Source organism: Lissotriton helveticus, chromosome 4_2 (genome assembly GCF_964261635.1).
Source record: "Lissotriton helveticus chromosome 4_2, aLisHel1.1, whole genome shotgun sequence".
NCBI lineage: Eukaryota > Metazoa > Chordata > Amphibia > Caudata > Salamandridae > Lissotriton > Lissotriton helveticus.
Window position 1 is genome coordinate 137,799,753 of NC_136064.1, and position 27,918 is coordinate 137,827,670.

Sequence of the window (27,918 nt, forward strand, 5' to 3'; positions counted from 1 at the left end):
GCAACTGGATTGGTTAGAGGAATTAGCTCTTCGACTCGTGCTCAGAGACACAGACTACAGACAAACATCAAGCAGGGCGAGCAGTACGTGGGTAAGTAATATTTAATTTTATTTCAAATGTTACTGTAATGCATGTCAGTATAGTGATTTAGTTTGTCTTTATGCTGCATGATGTTTCTTTTCTTATTTTTGGATTTTGGGAAGCGAGGGGCACTTTCAAGCGTTACCAGCCCCCTCTGTTCGTTTGTGCCAAACGCAGTAATCCACCGAGCTATCTGCGTAAGATAGAAATCTACCATGAACATGTTACGCATTGTGCTTTACAGTAGGAACATGGACTATTTAAGCCACTTCATGATGAATCAAAACTATGACTAGACTTAATGCAGATCTCTCCAGCAGGTGCATTAATCACTATAGTTATTCCTTTAGAATTCCATGACAATCGATGGGCACTCAAAGAGCTCTGCAGCATGAGCCTTAAACCCGTATGATGATTTAAAAAAACATCTTATTGCCATCATTAAGTAAGCCACAAATATTTTACTATTGTCCTTGCTGGCAATTTCTCTGTTGCACAGTTTTATTTAAGTATAAATTGTCTGTCAGACTCTGCTTCCTATGACTGCCCCTCATGCCTCTGAGTCCCAATTTGCCACAAATCTGCCACCTCAACCCAAGCGGTATTATAGTAGCTTCACCACTCATCCTGAGACTGCTTTCTAAAAACATAAATGGGCGGTTACAGGAAAATGTGTGAAAATAAACTGCAATAAAACCCACTCAATTTTAACCGGCCTAACCCGCAACTTCCACTACACTAAATCACAGTTTTTGTCAAATATAACTGCCCATTCTCCTCTACTATTGACATTCTTAACATAGGAGGAAAAAGTATGAAGCCTGAAAGTACTTTTTTCTCAACTTTTCCCTCTTTTCCACATTTTGTTAATGATAAATGAAGCCCCAGAGTGTCACCACAACCACAATAATTCTGAGGTGCAGTGTTTCCTAGATGCAGTAAAAACACATCAAACCCCTGCAAGAGTAATACTGAGCCTCTGTATTGTTATAAGTCAATCAATAAAAGAAATCCCAAATATGCACTCGTGTGTTTACTCTTCTGTTTGGATTTACAATTGTATTGATTCACAAAGCAATTCCCAAGTGGAACATCTTCAAATTACACACACTACAGGTGTGATTTAGGCGTTCATATTTGCGTTTGAAGGGAGTTACTCAGGCGTAATAATACCCCAGTATGGTGTAATATTATCCATGAGCAGATCTTCTCTCAGGTCAGGGAGTGAGCCACAGAGATAGGAATGCCTTGGAAAGTTTGGTAATACAAGCAATCTTATGAGTTTGGGGGTCTTTACAAACTTCTCCAAGACCCATTTGCACCCTAAAAAGAGTCAGGAATTTACTCCTCTCAAGGGCAAGAGCAAATCTCTTTCCAAGTTGGCAACAGGAAGAGTAATACCCTCAAAATTCCTTGATAATAGATGTTTTTGTATTAACATAAACATACAAGTTTAAGTGCGCTAACGCAAAGCTCTTTGCACACGTGAAGTTGTACACAATGTAGGCAAGTAAAACGGTGAATTCGCAAACCTACCCAGGACTACCTCTGGAAACCTGCAGCGTCGCATGTGTCCTGGAGTACTGCTGGATACGTGTTGTGGATTTAAAAACGTGAAATTCTGCATGCACATGAAGAAGTAAACCAACTGGTGTCCATAGAGATTTCCAGGAGTACTCCAAGAACCTTGCAAGAGTCACAGGTTTCTGGTAGTAACTCTGGAATTCTCAACAATTTTTATGTATAGGCATTTCTGCAATCGAGCTTTCATAGTGTATTAGTGCAATTGCACTTCTTCTGCTTCTTTCAAACCCTGACAATTTTCAGAGAGTTCCCTTATCAGTCTGCTGTATTCGAGTATTGACTTGAAGCTCCACCCACTCTATGTCCATATTTTCATTCTCTTGTCATTGTCCTGTGTAAATTCTGGCTTCTGATTCGTTAATAGGCTTGTTAGTCCCTCCTTAGTACCGCCTTGCCTTCATTTGTAACCTCCCATGAGGACTGGCCCTTTTACTTCAGTTGTTACACAGTATGTCATATTTAGTCTGTAACACTGTTTTCTTTAATGCATTTCTCCTACAGGAGGCATGACATACTTTCCTACAACGCGCCATGCACATTTTCACTTTCCAGGCAGCCCAGGACAATGGCGGCCGAGGTCTTGCATTTATAAGTTTGAGCTATTGGCATTGTAAATGACAGTGCCTTTTATTTCTATGACAATTTATCAAAACAGATGAATAAAAGGCATTGTCATTCACAATGCCAACTGCTTAAATTCTCGCAAATGCGAGACCTATTGCATTGCAAATGCTTGTTTATATTGCTTTCGCCTAATAATGTACACAACCATCTTTATTACGAACAGTTACCATACTTTATCAGGCAGCCAGTGCGCTTCCACAAGCAATGTACGATATGTTTGGTATTTAATCATTATAATTTAAACAGCGTGAATCCAATATCTTCTCTTCTATACTTGTCAGCTGGCTCACCTCTGGTGGCCAATAGTATCTCCTTTTTGGTCCTGATCTGACCACACTCCTTCTAGATTATTTGCACTCGATTTCCGGAATATGCACCCTCCTCTTATTATACTTCTTTATGCTATCGCTACCCTTGTGGTCCCTTTTTCTACCCTCCCCACCCCCATCATCTCATCTCCCTATCATGGCTTCCATTCGAATTAAGGGGCATATTAGCAAGAAGTTGCGATATTCATCGCAAAACACGCTTAGCGTGTTTATTTTTATCGCTGCCTATTGCTGGATATTTTAGTGGAGAAAACATGCTATTACCAACGTTTATCTCCACTGTGATAAAATATCCAGCGATAGCGGCGAAATGACTGAATATCACTGGAAATCCAGCGATATTCATGCATTAACGCCAGGGTGGACTTAGCCTGAAAATCCACCTCCCATTGAGGATACAGGTAAGCCAGGTTTTCAGTAGGTGTTAAATACTAGAGATATTAGCGCTTAGCGCGACTTTTTTCATCGCTTCGCCTGCGTTGGTAATAGGGGGAAGTAGTGTTAGCGACTGTTTTCAGTCGCTTCTCGTTGGGAACGCCTACCTTGTATGCCATTAGCGATAATCATCGCTGGCATGCAAGGCGATATGAAAACTGGCTGCTATCGCCAGAAAGCTGTCGCTAACGCCTGTTAGCAACAGCTTGCTGATAGGTCAATAAAAAAATTGCAGCTTTAGCGGGAGAAAGTGCTGCTAAAGCGGCGATAAAGCCCTTGCTAATATGCCCCTAAGTCGGACGTTAACAGCTTCAAAGTCATTTATCCCCCTGATCTGTCCAAAGCAGCAGCAAAACGGTTCAAGCACAATACCATTGAACAGTTCCCTGATTACCTCTTTGGTGATCAATTCCATAATTGGCATCTAGGGAAGCTCAAAAATGACTTCATTTTTTTCACCCATGACATCCCTTCCTGGGCCGCCAGCTTCTTCAATTACTTCAACGTCTCTTCCTCCTCCTCTATCCCGCATGGGCAGCGGCTAAAAATGTCCCCCTCCGCTAGCTTTGACGGCTCTCTCACCATTACACTTTATAACAATGGCACTGTCATGATCCAAGCTACAGACTCCTGTCTCTCTCTCTTTGACCACCTCTCCCACTCCCTTCGTCCCACTCATGCGACTACGATCTCCCTCGATTCTTCTTCTCTTAGCTCCTCTCCTTTCTCCCTTTCTCCCCTCATGACCCTTCTATATTCCTCCAGGCCACTCTCCCGGGAGACACAGGTCAACCCTTTGTCCCCCGCCTTCTCTTGGTCCCTCCTCTACCATTCTTCCCCCTTCCCAATTTGAACTTCCCCCTATCTCGTCTGCCGTACCTCTGGCTTCCACTCCCCCTCCCCACCCTGCATCTTTCCAATATTCCAATGCCATCTCCTGCCCCCTAATCTCCCTAATCCTACCCATCTCCCCCTGCTTAATCCATCTTTCTTACAACGTGGTCTACCGCTCAACTTTCCTTTCCACCCCCCCTTTCCTCCCCCTTCTCCTCATCCCTTTCCGCTCTTCCCCTTCCCTCGTACCCTAAATTCCTCTCTTCCACCTCCCATCTCTCTTCAACCTCCCCTTTCTCCTCCTATGCTTCACAACCCTGTCTCCCCTCCCAGTAACTCCTTCTTCTTCCCTCCCTCTGACCTTACAGTCCCATACTCCTCCCCCAACTACCATCTAGCCCAATCCCACCCACTCTGCTTGATGCCTGTCCCCCTACACTCACCCTTCTTAGCCTACAGTACCTGTACAGCCCCGTCTCCTCTCTTCTCCCTGTACCTCTGGCCTTCCTTTGACCCCTCTTCTTCCTTCCGCCCTCCCTCTCTACTCCTCAACTGCGTCGTCCTACTAATGATCTCTACTCTTCCCCTCTGCTCAACAATAGTAAAGATATCACTGTAACACCATCCACTCCTCTCCACCACCATCTTTCCCCACCTTCTACCCTTGTACCCCAATACCTCCCCCGTTCCCCCACCTCTCCCTGCCTTCCCTCGCCTACTGCACTCCCTCCCTTATCCATCGAACCACCCAACATTCCGGGCTCGGCCCTCCTCTCCCTGGAAAATAAACCTGATTATCTCATCTGTTCCATTTCCCAGATTGAAGCGTCCATCTCACTTTTAAGAGCCAAGATATCTCCCTTCCCTGACAACCTCCCGAGGAGTTCCTTGCTCCCACGCCCCAGTAAAGCCAACCACAGTCTGTCCTCCGCAGACATCACCAACTTACTGGCTAGCTACAAGACTAACATCGTCACTCCCCCGCCACCTTCCACTCCTAAGAACTCTACTCAATTCTCTTTTTAGACCATCTCTTCTGTCAGAACTAAGCAGCCTTCTTCTTCTATCCAAGCGGCACCCTCATGCAAAATTCTTATCTTATTAACAGCCCAAACACCCCCGTCACCAAAACAGTTGCGTCAGAGCTGCACTGCTCGCGCCAAAACTGCAGCTCTGCAATCAAACACACACTGTAAATTTGTGACATTATCACCCACTATAATCTCGACATGTTCTTCCTCACTGAGACCTGGTTTACTGACTCCTCTCATACTTTGTTTGATCTTCTGGTACCCACTGACTACTCTAGCCTCAGAAATGACAAAACTGACAAAATTGGGGGCGGCGTCGCTATCATCTTCTGAAACTCCCTTCAAATGAAAGCCCTTCCTATCATCCTCTTCGGAACATTCGAATGCCTTTCCCTAGAACGCCAAGTACATCACGGCTCTCCCTTCAGGTTCCATACCATCTACCACCTGCCCGGTAACTGCTCTTCCTTCATGGAGGAACTCACCGACTTCATTAGTGACCAATATTATCAAAGTTACAGACAGATCTTCATGGGTGACTTCAATTTCCATTGGGGCTCCGTGGAAGACTCGGCTGCCAACAAGCTTGCAACCATTCTCTCAGCTAACGATCTTGTCCAATATTGCTCCGAAATGACACACTCCAAGGGCTCAATTCTGGACCTTGTTATATTTAAATCAGACCTGCTTACTATTGCTCCCCTATCCATGTTGACTGGTCAAACCACTTCCTCATTCCTTTCCGTTTTCACCTATCGCACGTTACAACTTTCGGCCAAACTAAACGGGCTACTACCTAGTTCCGCAACACTAAAAACATTGACCTTGACACTCTGTGTGATTCTGCTATGCGTTCACTTCCTAAACTAGTCCCTTACGTGGATATCAACGATCTCACCTTCCATTGCCTTTCAGTCCTAGCAGTCAAAATCGATAATGTTGCTGCACTCCAAAGCAAAAGGAAAAGACCCACCCCCTCAGCAGCTTGTTTAAATAAAGCTCTCTACAATGAAAGGAAAAACCTTAGAATCCTGGAGAAACATTGGAGAAAACCTCCTTCTACCTCCAATCTCAGAAAATCACAGAAAAATGTGTTGCGAAACAACGTTCCCAACATATTATGGACAATAATCTCCTTGACGTGTTCCAATCTGGCTTCATTCAAAATTGCAGCACTGAAATAGCCCTGCTACGAGTGATCGATGATGCGCTGCATATACTCGACTCTGGGGAATCGTGCCTTCTGATTCTTCTAGACTTCTCTGCAGCCTTTGAAACTGTTAATCACAACACCCTCCTTAACATTCTTCAACAGAGAATGGGCTTGCAAGGCACAGTGCTTGAATGGTTTGCCTCCTTCATCTCGGACAGATCCCAAATGACAAAGATAGCGAACAGTCTCTCGTCTCCATTGGTGGTAGTTCAAGGCGTCTCTCAAGGTTCTCTCCTGGAACCTCTATCTGGAACCATTGGGGAACCTCCTAAATAAATCCTCTAACATCTTTATGCGGATGACACTCAAATCTACCTCAAGGTCTCTTCCTCCTAAGGTCTCTCACTACTCAACTCTACTCTCAACTCTGTTCACAACTGGATGTTAGTTCACCGGCTCATTCTAAATTTCTCTAATATTGAATTTCTCTTCCTCTACCTCTCTCTCACCTCCTCCTGTTCAGTCTTGGTTGGATCAGCTGAACTTACTCAGCAACAAACCCATCATTGTCGACTGCGCTAAATCCCGAGGTGTCATACTTAACAAAAGACTCAACCTCATCTCACACATCAATTCCATTGCCAAGAGCGCACGTTTTCAACTGCGCCTTCTGTGGGTGATCTGTCGGTTCTTCCCGGAGAAAGACCTAAAACACTGGTCCAATCGCAAGTTCTCTCTAGACTGGATTACTGTAATTCTCTTCTGACGGGCCTACCCAAATCCCACCTCTCCCCTCTCAAATCCGTCCTCCATTCAGCAGCTCGCTTCATTTCAGGGTCCAAACGAAGTGACCACATCACAGCCATTTTCTCTTCTCTTCGATGGCTTCCCATTGAAGCAAGATATATTTACAAAACTGCTTGCATCACCCACAAAGCCCTGCACATGTCCTCCCCTCGTTACCTGGCGAACAAACTGAAAATGTCTGGAGGCTCGAGACCTTCTCGGAATGCGGAAAAGCTTCTGCTTGAGCCCCCCTCCTTCAAACGGGAAAGATCGATTGCGCAATCCTTCTCAGGCGATGCGGTGAGAATCTGGAACTCGCTTCCGCCACAGCTCTGGACCTCCACCTCTACCTGGAACTTCAAAACTGACCTCAAATCTCTTCTCTTCCAAAGACACTTTCAAAACTAAGGGCCTTATTTATGAAAGCCTTGCGCCACCGATGCGTCACTTTTTCCCATGTTAAAAGTGACGCACCGGCGGCGCAAGGCCTTCATAAATAAGGCCCTAAGACTTTAATTCTCAGGCCCCTCTAGAAAGTTCGCTCATCATTGTAAATTTGTATTTTTTCTTGTACGTTCCTCAGCATTGCGTGCTGTGTTTGATATTGTGTTCTTGCCTTCTATGGTCTCACTCTACCTCTTCTAGTCTTCTGTTTATTTATGTAACGTTCTATTTTGTAACATTTCTCTCATGTAACGTCACTGGTTGTATTGTACAGCGCTCTGACACCTTCGGGTAAAGTCTGCGCCTTATAAAAATGCATTAAACTAGATAAAATAAATAAAGCGTTATTATAAGCCTGTGCTGCCACCTGCTGCTCATTCTGTGTATTGCGAGCAGCAAATGGGTCCATTTCGGCAGAAACAATCCCTCTGTGGCTGCACCATCATATATTAGTGTTAACTTTCTAAGTGGCTTTACTTATCATGATATATGTGTCTGCCACCTAAGTTACAATTTAAGGCAAAGACGAGGACGAGAGGAACCAGAGTAAAGAGCAGTTATTTTCACTTCATGTAACTTGTGAATTCGTGCTTTTAAAACGAGGATATGAGTTTTTTCTAAAAGCAGCAGCGATTTATTTATTTATTTATTTATTTATTTGTGCATTTTTATATAGCGCGGACTTTACCCGAAGGTGTCAGAGCGCTTCACAATAGGAACAGAACTGGTACATGAGAACATTACAAGTGAACCAAATAAAAAGGCAAACGTTACATTAAATGAAGCAAAAATGACAATCGTGAGCCAGCAAAATACAAGAGGTAGCAAACGGTGCATTACAAAAGTGACAATCGTGAACCAACAAAATAAAAGAGGTAGCAAACGGTGCATTACAGGAGGAAAAAGTGACGTGTGCAAGTTACAAAAGAATACAAAGTAAACATAAAGCTATAATACTGCAATATATGGGGGGCACTCAAGCACAAGAACCAATAAGAAGGGAATGGTGGCACTTGTGCAGGTATCAAAAATAAACAATTGTAGGAGGTAGAAAACAGTGTGTTACAAGAGAAAGTGACGGGTGAAAGATACACACGAGTACCAGACACAGGTAGAAAGATAGTACTGCACAAAATGGCAGACTCTCAGATCACAAGAACACACTGGGAAGACACTTCCATAGTCATGTACAGTAGATTTTTCTAAAATGGAAGGGCTTCCTTCGGGTAATAGAGAGGGCATGAGTTACATTTGGAAGTGTCTTTGAAGGAGGAGAGCTTTGAGGTCAGTTTTGAAAGCCTGGGAGGAGGCGGTGGTCCGGAGCTGAGGCGGAAAGGAGTTCCAGATTCTCACCGCATTGCCCGAAAAGGATTGGGCCATCGTTCTTTCCTTCTTGAAAGTGGGAGGTTCAAGCAGAAGATTCTCCGCATTGCGTGAAGGTCTAGAGCCACCAGAGAGTTTCAGTTTATTCGCCAGGTAGCGAGGAGAGGAGGAGTGCAAGGCTTTGTGGGTGATACAAGCGGTCTTGTAGATAGCTCTAGCCTCGATTGGAAGCCAGCGGAGGGTGGATAACATGGGAGTGATGTGGTCGCTTCTTTTGGCCCCATAAATGAAACGAGCTGCTGAATGGAAAACAGACTTAAGAGGGGACAGGTGAGATTTGGGGAGGCCAGTAAGAAGAGAATTGCAGTAGTCCAGTCTTGAGAGGACCAGCGATTGCACCAGGGTTATAAGGTCATGCTCCGGGAAGAAGCGACGGATTCCCCAAAGAAGGCGCAGATGGTAACGAGCAGACTTTGCAATGGAGTTGATGTGAGGGGTTAGATTGAGTTTTTTGTCGAGGATGACACCCAGGGATTTTGCGCTGTCGGCAATGATGGGTTTAGTGTTCAGTAGATTCAACTGATCCATCCATGATTGAACCGGGGGAAGAGCGATTGAAGAGGAGAAGAGGAGGAATTCGGTTTTGGAGGGGTTCAGAATCAGTTGATGAGTAAACATCCAGTTATAAATGGTGTCAAGAGTGGAGCTTAGGATCGAGAGATCGTGAGTAGAGGCAACCTTGAGGTAGATTTGATTGGTCCAATGCAGTTTCAGGTTCTTTAAGGTCGCCGTCCCGAGGCTATGACGTTCGTCTTATAGCTTCGCCACGATCTGAACTTCAAACACTCTGCGCCCGCGCTCATCCACGCCTCAGAGACCACCCTGCACCCCTCGCACACCGACTGGGAGACACAACACTAGGGCAGGCTCCTGTGTGACATCACTTCACATTAAGAACTAAACAGAATAGGAGGTAAACGTGCTACTTCAAAAGCAGAATCAATCATTGTGCACGCATGCACCCTTCAAACACTTTCAAAATAAGGAACAAAAGGGACAAAAAAGGGCAACAAAATGAAAGTAACCCCATCAGTAAAATAGACAGCTAAAAAACATGGCCACGTTTTCAAATTATGCCAGTTTGTACGTCCCGCTGATCCAGTGCGCATGCGCTGTCAGCGAGACATTTAGTAAGCCTGCTTTTGGAAGTGCTTCCAAAGCGGCGACCAGATTACTCTCACGCGCACAAGCACGCGCGCGACATGCACAACACTTTTTTTCGTCGCGCGTGTGCGCACTACTCGCGTTTTTTAAAATTTTAATTATTTCATTTTGCCAATGCTTGTTTTCCCTTCGTCTTCTCAAGTCACTTTTAGGGCTGCAACAACACCCCACCCCCCTCTCTCCTCTTTACGCACTCGCCACAGCAGAACACTTTCGAGCACCCAGTTCCTCGAAGAAGGCATGGCTATGTTCAAAATCCTCTTCCGGACAGTCGGGCCTGTCGATATATTTTTGAAGTATTGTTTGGTAAAGAACAGCGGCTTATTTTCCTGCTTGGAATTTAGCCTCGAGTCTGGTACGCGACTTTCATGAACTAAATGTTACCAAATTAATGTTTGACTGCGCTGAGATAACTGCTTCCCTAGTGCCAATGATGACGCTGGGAAATGGAGGTTCTTGTTGTCTTGGCACTTTGGGGCAGTTTTAAAGGAAGCAGAAATCTTTCCTTCAGCTGTTGTCCGCAGTGCGGGTGATTAGTATAATGCACAAAGTACAAATGAGTTTAGAATTTTCCTAATGCAGTAGGTTTCTCCATCATTAGCGACCCAGAGAGAGAGGTACGCAAGATGTTTTGTTTGGCTCTGCTGCCTGGCTTTTAATTTAATTTGTTTTCTTCAGCGATAATTACTTATAAAGCAATTTGCGAATTAAGCAGAACTCTGAAAAGATAGAGGGCCATATGTAGGTAGCCCATTTGCGATCGCGAATTTCAGCATTTGCGATCGCAATTAGTGCAGTGTGCTATCTAGCACACAAAAACCCACATGCAAAATAAGGAATCGCAAAATTTGCGATTCCTTATTTTGCAATTGCATTTAAGGAATCGCAATTGCGATTCTTTACATGCAATGTAGGAAGCACCCAAGTTGTTCGAATTGTGGCTTAAGGAATCGCAAAATACCACCAACTTCAGGTTGGTGGTAAATTGCGATTTCTTTGAAAAATGCACTTTTTTGCATTTTTCAAAGTGCAATGTGAAGCACATACATGCCCTTAGGCCATATATGTGGGCCACATGTGCACACATGTTAATTTCAGGGGTGCAACAGGGTGTCCTGTTGACACCCTTCCAACCCTGAAATTGCATTCTCAATTTGCGATTCTCTAATTGAAAATCGCAAATTGAGAATGTCTTCCAATTCATTGCTATGGACCTTCTAGCCCATAGGAATGAATGAGAAGGTATTCCTTATTTGCGAATCTCTATTTGCGATTCGCAAATAAGTAATAATTGGGATTCGCCCAAAAAATTGCTAATTCTACCTACATTTCGTTTTGCGATTCTCTAATTGCGATTCCCAAAAAATCGCAATTTGGGAATAGCAAAACATAAATTACCTACACATGCCCCATAGAGGCTAGAGTCAGAACCATTGAAAATAATCTTTAAAGTGGCACTCTTATCGGTAGGCGTTTTCTGAAACATGACCTGGCATGACTTGGGAATATTCAATGTTGTTAGTGTTTTAACAACCTTCCAGGGTGATTTGATGTGATTTGTTCCGCACGCTGATATGCACATAAAATATAAAGTGTGACTGGACCGGAGCAATGCACGCTTTCATGTTTACATGTTACAGTTTCGCTAGTTGTGTGTACATTTAGCAAAATTCCTGCAGGGTTTCTGTATCACATGCGCTGCCAGCTTCTCATTGGCACCATGTCTGCATTGTACAAAATGCCAATAAAATATAAAATGGAAAGATCTCTTCATTCTGGTATTATATGTGCTGTCGAAATCTGTGTGCAGCAGGCAGGGCAGATGCAAAACCATCACAGGGTCTGCTCAACCAATCCTCTTTCTGAGAGTGGTTAAATGTCTCTCAGTAAGTATTTTTATTTTTTAAGGTTGAACATTTCTAAGAAGGGACCAAACATGCCAATTTCTAACTTTGTTTCTGTGAAAGGTTTTATGTTTTGTTTTGCTTGTCATGAATGAATGAATGAAGGATGTCTTGTAGTGTGCAAACTTAACCACAAGTGCATCAAGGCGCAAGCAACATACAAACATGGGGAAACAAAAAGGCTGATGCCATAAAATGTAGTAAGCCTGGGAGAAGAGCCAAGTCTTCAGAAGTTTACGGAAGATCGCCAAAGATGGTTGGCTAGAAAGTTCAATGGGGAGCGAGTTCCATAACTTAGGTGCCAAGGTGGAGAAGACTCTTCCTCCCCATTTCGTCCTCCTGAATCTGAGGCATGTTATGGTCAAACCGGCATGAATGCTTGGGGTATACATATATGACATTGTGGGACACTACAAAATTACCTGAGCATTGCCATAGCCAATAGGTCTCGCTTTTTGGACCACATAAGTATTTAGTTATGCAGCAGAATTTCCTTGGTGCAACAACACCAACTGTTGCATGGCTAAACACTTATACGGTCCCAAATGCGAAACCTATTGGCTATGGCAATGCTTGTTAACTGTATGGGTATTTTCAGGGCCATCTTTGTGGTTCTCAAAAATCCGGACCCTGGTGTTTTCCCGATATCGAGGTCCAATACCCGTGTCACAAAACCTCAACGCACCAAGACGATTTTGGTATCTATGAACCGATAATAATTAGGACATCATTCCTATGTATTTGCGTCACAATCGAGGGTTGCCAACACCCCAAAATCGTAGTTTCCGTCCCCATCCCTTAAACTCCATTTTGTGAACGGCATCCATCTTGCATCTTGCCCTCATGTTAAGTCAATTAAAGGTCGAGCTTGATCAAAAGGGACACGTCCACCTTTTCGTGACTTCCCCCTGACCTGTCCCAACTGACTCCATGGCCTTAGGCCAAACCTGTTTGGGCAGCTCCTCACCCAGTGGCCGAATACGATAGCATCAATACATAACATTCCACAAACCATTCACACATACAGACCATGCTTTCTGCAAACATGCACCTGTCCACATTCCTTGTTTATGGCCAGTTTTATGACTGGGTTGTGCCTTCCTTTATTAAGGTTTCATCGATATCTGATGGGAGTTCCAGGCCTAACTGGGTAATCTATCAACAAACTGGACATCTAAAATATGGGCTTGCTTACATGACTCTGCTCTTTGTATTATTGTAGAAATATGTGTATAGCCATATCATAAACTCAGGAATTCTTGCTTGCAGCTATTATTTTTGTATATAAGGAGACGGCTGGTTCTGTAAAAACGAACAGTCTCCCGAGAACCTACTCTCCGTACAGTGTACTTCTGGGACACGTGTTACTTGGTAGCTACCAATAAAACTTGATCTTTGACGGTAACTAGAAGACTCCGTGTTTCTGTGGTCCGGAACAAGGGAGAACTCAGAGGTCCTCGGGTGCTACCCCCTGGCACCACCGGGTTCCTAAAAACCCGGAACCTCAGTTGGCGCCCAACTCGGGGCGATATCAAGCGGTGACGGTCCAAGCCAGATGTTCGTGAGGAGCTTCGTGTGAAAATTCCGGAGGACGGCCAGCCACTTCAGCGACCCCTGTATGTCGACGTGGTTCCGAAGGTCTTTGCTGCGAGGTTCCCCGCGTCCCGACGGCTACGAAGGACTGCTGCCCTGACTATCGCCTTGTTTTGGACCCAGTGATCTTTGGTAGAGCGAAACGATAGACGAGTCTTCTAGCGACGTCTCAGATCTTCAAATACTTCAGTTAAGTATAAGTGGAGCGTCTCCCAGTCCTTAGTTTGTCCTTAGTTTTTGGTATCCTTGAGATACGCTTTGATTTGGTACTTGCAAGCCCCAAAGCCGAAGGACTTGTGTATTCACGAGATATATCGTAACAGATAATCCTTTGAAGTTTGAAGCTAGACTAGTGAGCGAAGATGCCTGGTTTTAGCAGACTTGGAAACTTGTTTTGTCTTGGTTGTAGTAAGGACTCCCGATTAGAGGAATCTTGTCCGGTTCCTCCAATTGGAACTCCAACGTATGAGCTCTATGTAAAGCACGGCGTAGGTCCTATAACATATAACGAAGTAAGGATAAAATACACCCGCAAGGATGGTGTTTTAAAATGGCCCCAATACGGTAGTTTCGACTCAGAAGTTTTAGATAACCTAGAAGTCAAACTATTCAAGAAGAAAGCCCGACCGGCGATGTTTGACTCTTTCCGCTTATGGCGTAAAGAGGCCAAACAGAAGGAAATTAAATTAGAAAAGAAGAATAAGAGGGAAAGAGGTATTTCAGTAATGCAAGCCGCGATAAAATTTAAAGACAACGAAGAGGATCGAATAAGTGAGCAGTTGCACAGGCAACGTAAAATGGCAATAGATAAATGCTATCCCGTTTTGCCATCTCTTCAGCGAGAGACAGTAAAAGAGCGTGAAAAAGATCCATTAATGGCTCATTTGCTAAGTTCGCCACCACCCTATGCACAAAATGCCACAGCACCTCCGCAACCTTTAGTTGCACCTCTGGTAGCTGTTATAGAGGCTCCTTTACCGCACTCACCGGCTACTCTTCAGCTGGCTCCTGTTTCTCTGGCGCAGCCTCCTCAAGGCTCACCGATCACATCTACTTCTCCTACTGTTCCTTCTAAAATTTCGCCTAGCACACTTTCTAGTCTCTCTGATACTCGTTCTACGAACATTTCTGTTTCTACTTTGCGTGACTCTGTTCTACCACCAGTTATTCCCCCACTTTCACCTTTCGTCTGGCATAAAATGGCCAGCATTGTTACTAACTTTCCTTCACCACTTTTTCGGTCGCCTAAAACGACCCCTAACACGGAACGAAGACAATTACGAAGCCAAATGCCCGATTATCAGGAAAGGGAATGTTTGAATAAGTTAGCACGAAATTGGGCTATGGACACAGCAAGATATGATGTAGAGTCTGTCATGAACGTTTTCCGTCAATGGGATGAACCAACGCAAAGATACGTCTTTGAGCAGATGTGTGTTTTTCTGTGTGAGGATTTGGTAGATAATGGTCAGAAGACCAACGAGCAAGAGTTGTGTAGTGTACGATTTAAATTTGGGGAGGGTATGATTGTGGGTCCCGACGTTGAAAAAGCAGTTGAGATATTATTATCACATAGAAGTACGGGTGGTAATTCTGGGTCATCCTCTGACAGTGGTACATCCAGCAGGAAAAGAGCGAGACAGTACCCCATGAGAGAGGTTCCTCCGGTCTGGAGGGAAGGTGACGCAACTGCAGTTCCACCGGTTCTGCCTCATTTCCAGCGTGTATGGGTACATGTCCCCTGGAAAAGATCCGAAGTTTTAGCACTCAAGCAGACACTACCCGATCCCCGTAAAAACCCGACTGGGTATTATAAGGAGTTGTCCCAAACTGCCAGCTCATGTATAATGAATTTAGCGGATATAGACATGTTGTTTGGGAACGTTGTTCCACATCCTTTATGGAGTAAGATACGTCATGCAGATCATGACCAAGAATTAGGTGACTCGTGGGCGAACATTGCGACTACAGATGCTAGACAAGTCGGTGGTTTCAAGCCTGAGCCGTTAATAGCTGAACTTCCCGGTAGAATTATTGCGTACATGAAGACACTTATGCCTGAAGTACGCGTAAACTGGGACAAGCTATCCGCGTGCAAGCAGAAGAAAGACGAGAATGTGTCTGACTTTTTCACGAGATTTGAGGAAACTTTCACTGACCATAGTGGTCAGGATATGGCTACCGAGGGTGGCCAAAGATTGTTTGTAGACAAGTTTGTACACAATCTGCTTCCCGAACTGTGGGCTAAACTAAAAGATTCAGAGAGTGCTTGGGCTGTCTCTACGTCAGCGCAGATTCTAGCAACAGCTCAGTACTACGAAAACAGGCGCAAAGACGAGCTAGACAAGGCAGACAAAAAGACGAAAGATCTAAAAACTAAAGTTCTTCTCCAACAGCCCTATCCGCCTCGTATGGCTAGCCAGCCCAATTATCAACAGAATAAGCAGTATTCTAGAGACGCGCAAGGAAACGAGTCTTCCCACCAGCGTGTTCCGTATGGCCCGAATCAATGTGCGTATTGCAAGGAAGAGGGTCATTTTAGGAGTAATTGTCCGGCTCTTGCGCGACGCTTAAACGGTGTTTCAGGTGTAAGAGGGAGAGGTGTTCAACATGCCCCCAGAGGTAGGGGCTGTGGAAATTTCTCCCAGTACACAGCTTCTTTTCCGCCTCAAAATTCCATGAATAGCTTTGACCAACAGAATAACGCATCGTCTAGGTCAGCTCAGTACTATGCTGACGACTATTACACCGAACACGACAATGAGGGTAACGATTGCTAGGACAGCCATGGACAAAGAGAGGGAGTTGTTTCAGTTCCAGTAGACCAAGATGGACCTTATGTCAAGGTAATTACCTCAGGAGTGTCAGAGCCATTTCTGCTGGATACTGGTGCTACAAAAAGTCAAAAAGTTCTATTATGCACTCAAAACTTCCTGGCGCACATTTGTCTGGCGAAATGAATGTCTCAGTAGGCTTCTCTGGCGCCCCTGTTAGAAACCCGATCTCTAGTCCTATATCCCTTTCTGTTGGCCCCTATGAATTGGAAGCACCCCTCATTCTTACCACAGGTTGCGGTGAAAATTTGTTAGGATTGGATTTGCTAAAAAGGTTGTATGCGACTTTGTACTGTTCTCCCTCGGGAGTACAACTTACCTTAGGGAAAAAAGTCATTTCTCCAATGTATTTGTCGAAAGAAGGTATTCCAACGGAATTATCATCACTTCCTGATATACTGTGGGCTAATGGTTCCAATGACGTAGGTCGTTTCGAGATAGCACCGTATGTCATAACTTTGAAAGCCAACGTCGGATTGCCACGTATTCCTCAATACAAAATATCTAACGAATGCGAGAAGGCGTTGTTAACGATCATTTATGATTTGATTGATAAAGATGTTATTGAAGAAACAACAGGGAACGTTTGTAACAGTCCAGTTTTACCAGTCTTAAAAAGTACTGATCCTTCACAGCCCCCTGTGTATAGGTTTGTGATTGACCTCAGAGAGGTAAATAAGGTAGTTATCCCACAGTTTCCAGTTGTCCCCGACATTACTGCTTTATTGACAATGGTTCCAGCTTCAGCAGACTGGTTCTCGGTGATTGACCTGAAGAACGCTTTCTTCAGCATCCCGATCGCCGAAGAGAGTAGAGACCTTTTCGGCTTCAATTTAGGAGGACGAAGCTTCCGCTTCAAATGCGCTCCTCAAGGCTACTGCGAAAGCCCATCTATATTCAGTCAGGCACTGAAAACACAACTAGACACAATTGTGCTGCCAGATGGGTCAACTTTGATCCAGTACGTAGACGATCTACTGATCGCCGCAGACACTGAGGAGATTTGCAAACAAGCCACGTTGTTATTATTGCGTCACTTATGTGACATGAAGCACAAAGTCTCCCTTTCAAAGCTGCAATTTTGCCGACAAGAAGTAACCTACCTAGGTCACATCTTATCGAAGGAGGGAAGGAGACTGACACCAGAAAGAATACAGGCAATTACAGAACTAAGTGCCCCAAGGACACAGAGAGAGGTTCGAGCCTTCTTGGGCATTACATCGTACTGTAGACAATGGATACCGAATTTCTCACTACTAGCCAAGCCCTTGCTGGCGCTACTCCGCAAAGACACGCCTAATCCTATGCCTTGGTCTGAAGATTGTCAGACGAGTTTCCACGAGTTGCGTGATGCTTTGTGTTCGGCCCCTGTGTTGGGAAACCCCAACTACAGTAAGCCTTTTACATTGTATGTCCACGAAAAGGAAGGTTGTGCATTATCAGTCTTAACGCAACACTTTGGGGACAAACAGCGCCCATGCGCGTATTTTTCGGCAACTCTGGATCCAGTGGCTAAGGCACTGCCAAGTTGTCTAAGAGCAACGGCCGCAGCAGCTGTCTGCATTCGACAGTCTGCTGGACTAGTCATGAATAACACTCTGATCGTTATGGTTCCGCATGCAGTTGACATTTTGCTAAATAGGACCAAGACACAACATCTTACTAGCGCTCGACTATCCAGTTACGAACTTACCCTGCTAGCAAGTCACATCCACATAAAAAGGTGTGATACACTCAACCCCGCTACGTTATTACCCATCCCGACAGAGACAGACAAGATTGACAAACATGACTGCTGTTTCAGGACAGAAGAAGAGACAAAAGGGAGAGTAGACTTACAGGACACTCCCCTTCCCGAATGCAATGATACTTTGTGGGTTGATGGTTCATGTTTCAAGTTGCCGAATGGTGATACGACCACAGCATACGCCGTAACGACATTATACACCATTGTAGAGACTGCACGCATTTCCCACAATTCTGCACAAGCTGCAGAGCTGATTGCGCTTGCTAGAGCATGTGTGTTGGCGAAAGGAAAGCGAGTGAATGTGTACACTGACAGCCAATATGCCTTTGGTGTGGCTCACAGTTTTGGGAGATTGTGGCGTGAACGTGGGTTCCTTACGTCCCATGGTGCAAAGACACAACATGGCCAGCTAGTTAATGAGCTCCTTGAGTCACTCACCTTGCCCCTACAAGTCGCCATTATAAAATGCAGTGCACACAAAAAGATTCAGGATGATGTTGGCCGCGGAAATGCATTGGCAGATGAGGTTGCGAAAGAAACTGCAAGGAACACAATGAGTCGGATGTATGTTATGGGTCCCGCTAGATGGACTGCTGATGTGGGAATGTGCGAGGACACCGTTGAAAGCGTAAAATCGATACAAGCTGAGGCCACTGAGAACGAGGTGAATGAATGGAGAGAAAGCACAGGTAGATTGGATGCGAATGGTTGTTGGGTCGAACTATCAGAACACCAGCGATGGCTATTACCTAATGCATACGTACTTGCAGTAGTAACGATGGCTCACGGAATTGCGCACATCAGTTCGAAAGGAATATGTAAACTATTGGCCCCAGTATGGCAGAATAGCAATATCCCAAAATATGCAAAGAATGTGGTTAAAAAGTGTATGGTGTGTTTGAAGTACAATCCCGGGAGGGGAACCCCAACTCCAACTGGTCATTTTGCGCCTCCAACGTACCCGTTCGAGGTTTTACAGCTCGACTTCATCCACATGGAGAGGTGCAACAACCTAAAGTATGTGCTCGTTGTTGTCTGCGCCTTTTCAAGATGGGTGGAAGCGTACCCCCTTAAGGACAATACCGCTTTATCAACTGCCAAAGCACTCGTCAAAGAGTTCTTTCCGAGGTTCGGTATGCCTAGAATTGTCTGGAGTGATAACGGAAGTGAATTCGTAGGATGCGTGATGAAGAGAGTGTGTGAGTGTTTAGGCATCCACCAAAAATTCCACGCTGCAAATCACCCCCAATCAGCTGGATTAGTAGAGTGCTACAATGGCACTCTAAAACTCAAACTAGCCAAGATCCAAGCCAGTACAGGTCTTAAATGGCCTGACGCACTGCCTCTAGCGTTTTTGTCAACCAGAATGACTGTCCACTCCAGATTAGGACTTAGCCCCCATGAGATCGTGTTTGGCCGCCCAGCCAACGTCTGGGGCGTGCCAAGACCCAAGAAACTAAGTGAGATCGAACACCCCGTACTACTTGACTATTTGTGCGAATTGACAACTAAATTGCGTGTTTTACACCAACAGGTTCACAGTTCCTCTCCACCAGCCTCTGACGATCCAGGTCACCTCATCGAGCCCGGCTCGTGGATTTTGGTGCGGAATTTCCAGCGCACCAACAACGGACAGCCGAGGTGGACCGGACCGCACCTAGTGCTGCTTTCAACGAGATTTGCTGTTCGGGTGGAAGGCAAGAAGAACTGGGTACATGGGACCCACTGCAAACGGGTCCCTCTACCCCTTCCATACGACCGGTGGGTCAACAAAGGACTTGCCGACTCCGAGACCGAATCCGTACCTCGCTTCATCCCTTTCAGCGATGCACGTTTGAAAGAAACTAGTACTGAAAAGGAGAGTGATCATATTTTACAAGGCCTTGTGTCGCCGTCTATGCAAATGGACACTACCGAACCTGAGACGCTGTTTGAAGACCACACCATACCTGGGAAACGACGGTACGACCTGCGGTCTAAACAAAGAGACTAATAAACGATTGACCTAATGTGATTTCCCTTTTCCCCTAAGAACTATTTTTTTGATTTTTTTAGCTCTCTCGTCCCAGGGGAACTAGCTCATTTTTGATTTTTCGAACCGCCATCCGGTTCTGCTGCTAGGGTCGCGGTTGAAGTCTGGGGAGTGCAACTGGGAAGTTCTAGGTCCACGGTTCTGATTGGTCCACGGGAGTTACCCCGGACTGAGCAGAGCGCGCTCCCTGGGAGAATCAATCAACCACCGCGGGCAGCAACTAGAGGATGGAGTTTCCAAGGGTAGAGAGACCTATCAGACCCACGAACTTCGGAAAACAGTTATGCACAATACTGTCCAAAAGAAGATTCCTGATACTATGTGTTTTAATGTTATGTAGCATACTTGTGTTTTTTACTGGTTATACTCTATTCGTATTTAAAGTTACCTTTTCGAATGACACCCAGCCACCATCTCCTCCCACTATTTCTCCACACTACTTTCACCCTCTACCTGAACACGAGTCTGCCCGAAGACTCGAATTTGTAAACAATTCTTTCATTCAGCTCCTGCACCAACACCAGTCCGTAATGAACGCATCAAACTGTTGGATATGCGGACTTATGCCACACACAACCGATAAGGGGATCCCATACTTCATTTTGCCATTCAGCTACTATGGTTCTCTGTGGGCTTTCCAGACCATGTTCCTATTCGCCCTAGAACCATACCCGACCCGTTCCACTGCGAGCGATTCCAATAACAAGGCACTAATTGCAGGGATAAGGAATATGAGTAGGGATATCGACACATATCTGACAATGCCCAAAGATGAACTCAGTCCCTACACCCGTTGGAACGTGACCAAACATGGGGTTTACCTGGTCAAGAGCCAGGCAGCAAAGAAATCCCGCCCAGTTTGGATAGTGCCCCACTGAGGTCACTTATGCTTACAGGGTATTGGTAGGGACCCCACAGCACAGTTAGGAAAGAGCATTTGCACGGAAACATACGTATTTACTTCCTGAACTTCCCCTATACTTTTGGCAGCCAAAGGCACGTATTTCGTTTGCCACGACCAAGCCTACACGTGGTTGCCCCCTGATTTCTCAGGTACATGTTTTATCTCATTTCTGCTGCCTCCCACCTACACGGCCAGAGCAGATTACCATCGGACAAGGACAGCTAGGGGTGTCGTGAGTAAAGACGACACCGCGGGTCAGGAATTCGCTGACTTCGCAAAGGGTTTTCTGCCATTTTGGGGGCCTATGGTGAACAGCAGAAATATTCGCCAGTTATCGAGGATAGTTGAATCCGCCGTGACTACGACGGCCGGAGCACTTGGCAATCTGACAACCGAGCTTCAGTCGGATCGACTTATGACCCTTCAGAACCGAATTGCCTTAGACATCATACTCGCCGATCGTGGTGGTGTGTGTAGAGTCATCCAATCCAGTTGTTGCATATTCATCCCTGATAATGCACCAACAGTATACCAGGCCATCTCCAAACTACACGAAATATCTGGTTCCCTTCACGTTGAGAAAGGGGATTGGTCCCTGCTGGGGTGGGTATGGGAGCTGATCACTGCCTGGGGATGGAAAATTTTGATCTTCATTGGGATGACCTTGGCACTTCTGTTCATGTTTTGCCTATGTATACAGTGTGCTCCTGCACTATGTGGCCTCTGTGCTACCTCGTGTGTACGGAAGCCTGTGTCACGGGACGAGCTGAGTAACAGAATGATGCTACAGCAACATCTCCACGAATTTCTTCATACCGATTTGGACTCAGATTAGCATGAGTTATTGCCTTATATGAGGGCAAAAGGAGAGTCTGTGGTTCTCAAAAATCCGGACCCTGGTGTTTTCCCGATATCGAGGTCCAATACCCGTGTCACAAAACCTCAACGCACCAAGACGATTTTGGTATCTATGAACCGATAATAATTAGGACATCATTCCTATGTATTTGCGTCACAATCGAGGGTTGCCAACACCCCAAAATCGTAGTTTCCGTCCCCATCCCTTAAACTCCATTTTGTGAACGGCATCCATCTTGCATCTTGCCCTCATGTTAAGTCAATTAAAGGTCGAGCTTGATCAAAAGGGACACGTCCACCTTTTCGTGACTTCCCCCTGACCTGTCCCAACTGACTCCATGGCCTTAGGCCAAACCTGTTTGGGCAGCTCCTCGCCCAGTGGCCGAATACGATAGCATCAATACATAACATTCCACAAACCATTCACACATACAGACCATGCTTTCTGCAAACATGCACCTGTCCACATTCCTTGTTTATGGCCAGTTTTATGACTGGGTTGTGCCTTCCTTTATTAAGGTTTCATCGATATCTGATGGGAGTTCCAGGCCTAACTGGGTAATCTATCAACAAACTGGACATCTAAAATATGGGCTTGCTTACATGACTCCGCTCTTTGTATTATTGTAGAAATATGTGTATAGCCATATCATAAACTCAGGAATTCTTGCTTGCAGCTATTATTTTTGTATATAAGGAGACGGCTGGTTCTGTAAAAACGAACAGTCTCCCGAGAACCTACTCTCCGTGCAGTGTACTTCTGGGACACGTGTTACTTGGTAGCTACCAATAAAACTTGATCTTTGACGGTAACTAGAAGACTCCGTGTTTCTGTGGTCCGGAACAAGGTCCTCGGGTGCTACCCCCTGGCACCACCGGGTTCCTAAAAACCCGGAACCTCATCTTTAGCACTGGTGGCGCCCTGCGCGACTATGTTTGTTTGCACCACACCCCCCATGAAGACAGTTCATAGCTCACTGCTCTATATTAGGATTTTAACGTATAAACTGCAATTAACAAAAAGGTCTCTGACAAAAGCGTTAATGCGCTGACCTATTTGTGTTATATGCACTTTGTGATGTGAATGGGACATGTTCTTTGCAGCAGGCGCATTAACCCTCTGCTCTATGATGAGTCAAAACTTCCAGTAGACAAAGCTCCTGTCTCTCTCCTGTAATAACATGAATGTGTCATTATTATTGACGCCTGAACGTTGCTGGGACAATGTCTGCGACTTCAGCTGCTTTTAAAATCATGACCATGGCGCCCCCCCCCGAGTCAGTGCCCGGTGCAGTGGCACCGATCGCACCGCCCTAGAGCTGGCACGGGGTAATTTGCAATGTAAAAGAGAGTGCATGCATTTTTGTTTTCTGCAGGCAATACTTGTAGTAATATCAGGGAAATCAACTGACAAGACTGGCCCACCGGGCCATAAAAAATGCCTGTTTACTGCAAACAAAGCGACCCACAGGCTGATGTGTCAGACCGCTCATCGGGCTCCACTGCCTGATTGCCCTGCAGGCCAGTCCAACCCTAATAAGGACACACGTATCAGTCATAGGCCTAAACATAAAGTAGGGTACGTTTCACTTTAATATAGTAAATCTAGCCTACAATTTTCTTTAGTGCGAGTCAATGGCATAACATAGGCCCCCCCGCAGACACTGCGGTGGGGCAAGAACTAAGATGGTTGCCTGTCCTGAGCGCTCCTGATTGAGTCTGGAGGGAGACCCCTCCATGTACTTTTCAGGGGGGCGCTCAAGTCTCGTTACCCCACTGGTGTGAGTTTATTATATTTATAATTTGAGAGAAGCCCCAGGCCAACATTGAACCTTTGAAAAAGTGTTTATTTGCAAGTGTAAAATAGCGCCTCCTTCTCCTCCCATCACTGCTGTCTAACCGTTTTGAGGGAGCACCGTACTCTGCCTCCAGAGCCCAGACTTGTGCCCTCAAGAGGGTTAGAGAGCAGTGATACGAGGTGGGGGCATTTTCTTACACTAGAGAATAAACATTTTTTCAAAGGTTCAGTGCTGCGAGTTACGCGGTCTGAGCAGTGACTGCTGTGCGAGCCGAGTCCAGGCCCTCTTGCTGCGAAGTATCCCCCTTGGACAGAAGCTTACTGAGAGCCCTCTCACAGCAGCACCCAAAGCTCTGATGCCATTAGGAAAGCGCCCTGAAAATCACATCGATGCAAGGGCTACATTATCAAAAAAGGGCAATACATTATCACCGCTTTTATCGTCAGGAAACTGCCGCTAAAGGGGCGATAATGGGCTTTATTATATGCACTTGTGAATTCCCATAGCAGCCCAGGTTAACACCAGAACCTGGCCTGCTATGGGAATTCGCAAGGGCATATTATCAAGCCCATTATCGCCACTTTATCGGCAGTTTCCTGACGATAAAACAGCGATAATTTTAACAAAGGTCCTTGATAATATGCCCCTGTGTTCCATCTGCCAGGTAACTTCGAAGTGGAGGTTGGGTGCTACTTTATTTAATTTTTTTAACTTTAGCCCAAGAGTGGACTGGGAGGAGAGACTGTACTTTTATAAGCGAAAGCGTAACTAATATTAGTGCAGTAGGTGTTGTAACAGAGGGGAACTAAACTAAACCCAGGTCCTACCCAATTGGGGGGCAGGGGAGCTCATAAGCCATAATTCGGGGCCTGTCCCACCTGTGCTGTTTACGTACCACAAATGTGCAAAAAAGCTTCGGCATCCCTCTTGATTGCAGAATAACTCTCTTGATGTGAATTTGGATTGCAAATGTTTAAATCCCAGAGGCTGTGTCTAATTGCCCCAAAACAGAAGTTTAGTAGATAATAGAATCTTAAATGAGATTCAGCGGGTGCTCTCAGTGTTGAGATTAGAAGCTGTTTGATCTCGCTCCCGGGGTTTAATGCAAATCCATGCAGCCCCCGCTGTGCGGCCCCGTCCACCCACCACCTTCTGGGGCCCTATGTCAGCAGGAGGGGAGGGCATTAGCAACAGGGCAAAAGTTCTGGATCTCGCTTCCTGTTTATTCCCACACACTTCGACCTCCGCGGGCCACAGACTGCTGTGGAAAGATCAATAGTTGATAAGTGGCTCTTCCACCCTAAGCCCGCTATTGCCAGGTGTGAGGCTTAGCTCCTTGTGTGCTCGGTGGCGCTGTGCTCATGACGAGCTGAGCTCGTCATGACCTCCGCGGCGCTCACACGCAGGGCTAATTCCCCTGCTGTGCTGAGCGTTCTAAAGAAACTGGCGTGGTCGTGTTGAGCTCAGCTTATCATGAGCTCCACTGTGCAACGTGAAGAGCTGAGCTCACCATGAGCACCGCGGCAGCGTGCGTGGCCCCCCTCCTCCCAGCACAGCGGGAGAAATAGCCCAGCAGCGAAGGGGTTAAGGTCCTCTCACAGTGCTGACGCGGTGTTCACGGCATCACTCAGGCCAGTTTTTCACTGCAGGTCTCTTGCCGTCAGATTGCTAGGGTGTAGTGGAGGTGAGGAGTGAGAGAGGAGAGGGCAAGAGAAACACTCATGTCGGGGCACTTCAGAGCGGTGCTCTGTCTGTCGCTCTGTCAGGAAGGCGCCGCGGCGGTTTGTTGCTGCAGGCTTCTGGGAGTGCGGTGCCTCTTGGAGTCTGCTGTCTGCGTCGGTTTCAGCAGGCAATACTGGGGCAGATTTACAGGCCCCTTGTGCCACTTTTGCGTCACCTTTAACATGGGAAAAGAGATGCAAACGTGGCGGAAGGGGCTTGTAAATATACCCCACCGTCTCTGCAGGTAGAGCGCTTTGCTCCTCCCTTGTTCTTTTCCCGCCGAGCCGGTGCACCAGCACACCAGGACTGGAGCCGCTCCCTGCTGTCCAGGCCTGTGCATGCAGATGCCAGGTTTTAAGCCACAGTTGGGCACAGACCATGATCTGCCTAACGTTCGCATATAAATAGCAAAGGTTCATAGTGGAAGAATCCATCTACATCCACACTCACAATCCTCCTGCCTCTCACTGCAATTACCCTCCTCCTTCTCCTACATTCTCCCTAACACTGCTCTTCTCGTCCTGTCTCCTTCCTTCTCCTCATAATGCTCCACACACTTCCCTTCCTTCAACATCCCGCTAATGAATGAATGAATTAATGAAAAGGATCTTATCTTGCGCAGACTTAGCCCCAAGGGCGTCAAGGCGCCTAAATCAAATATATCAGCTAAGCCCCCTACAGTAACACTCAGCAGCATGCTCTCATTGGTAGGCCCTCTTAAAGAGACAGGTTTTAAGAGCTTTTTTAAATAGCTCAATTGTGGGAAGGGTTTTTATATCAAGAGGGATAGAATTCCAAAGCTGAGGGGCAACCACGGAAAACGCTCTGGCTCCCCATCTGGCTAGTTTGAAACGCGGAACAACCAATTGACAGAGTCCCGCAGACCGAAGGCCTCTTGTAGGGACGTAGCGCGTAAGGAGAGAGCCAATGGCACTGGAGGAACCTTCCGTCACAGCTCTGTAGGCTAAGCACAGATTTTAAAAGAGATTCTGTACTGCACCGGTAGCCAGTGGAGTTCTTTCCTAGCTGCAGTGGCAGAGGAGGTTTTAGGAAGGGCCAAGACAAAACGAGCTGCAGCGTTCTGCACAACCTGCAATCGATGCAAAAGGCTTTTATTGACTTCCGTATAAAGGGAATTGCAATAATCCAATCTCGATCCTACAAAGGCAACTGCAACCTGCTTACGAGCCTGAAGGGAAAGATACCCACGGATTTTATTGAGTATCCTAATCACACCCCAGCAAGTGGCCACGGTCCTGTTGACTTGGAGGGAAAGGGAAAGCGAGGTGTCGAAAATTACGCCAAGGTTTCTGGCAGATTGGCTTTCTTCCTTCTGCCTCAGACTGCTCCCCCGCGCCTTTCTTCGGGCTCATGCTACTCTCCTCCTCACTGTGCCTCATTAACCCTCATGCTAACCGTCTCCTCGCTCTCCCTCCCAAATATGCTTTAAACTACTATGACAATTCTAACAACATATAACATACGTACACTCAATAAGACATAGCCAAAATACAATACCATTAGCAAAGCAAATTGCTTTAACTTAATAAAAGGCGAACCCTATTGCCTTTTCAATGCGTGTTTGTATTGCTTTCGCCTAATAATGTACACAACCATCTTTATTACGAACAGTTATCATACTTTATCAGGGAGCCAGTGCTGTTCCACAAATAATGTACGCTATGTTTGCTATTTAATCATTATAATTGAAACAGCGTGAATCTTATATCTTAATTATAAGCCTGTGCTGCCACCTGCTGCTCATTCTGTGCATTGCGAGCAGCAAATGGGTCCATTTCGGCAGGAACAATCCATCTGTGGCTGCACCAGGATGATATATCCGCGTTACATTTTTAAGTGTCTTTATTGATCATGATATATGTGTCTGCCACCTAAGTTACAATTAAAGGCAAAGACGAGGAAGACAGTAACCATTATCTTAAAGAAACCTCCATGTAATTTGTGAATTTGTGCTTTTAGAACGAGTATTTGAGTTTTTCTAAAAGCAGCAGCGATTGGCCCGATGCAGTTTCTCGTTTTATTAGTCGATGTCCCGAGGCGATGACGTTCGTCTTATAGCAGAAGCACTGATTCACAACTGTCTAAACTTCAAAGCTCGAACACTCGGGCAGATTTACATGGAAAAAGTGACGCAAAAGTGGCGCAAGGGGCTTGTAAATCTGCCCCTCTGTGCCCGCGCTCATCCAGGCCTCGGAGACCCCCCTGCACCCCTCGCACACCGACTGGGAGACACAGCAGTGGGGCGGGATCCTGAGTGACGTCACCTCATTCAGAACTAAATAAACTAAAAGGAATAGGAGGTAAGCGAGTTATTTCAAAAGCAGAATCAACCATAGCGCATGGATGCACACTTCAAGCGCTTTAAAAATAAGGAACTAAGGGACAAAAGGGACAAAAAAGTCCCAGGCAACAAAATAAAAGTGACCCCCATCAGTAAAACAGACAGCTAAAAGAAGTGGCCGCGTTTTCAAACTAGGCAAGTTTTGAACTGTGTGGGTATTTTCAGGGCCATCTCTAGCGCTGGTGGCGCCCTGAAGCGACTATGTTTGTTGGCACCCACCCCCCATGACGGCAGTCAATAGCTCACTGCTCTATATTAGGATTTTATCGTATAAACTGCAAGTAACAAAAGGGTCTCTGACAAAAGCGTTAACG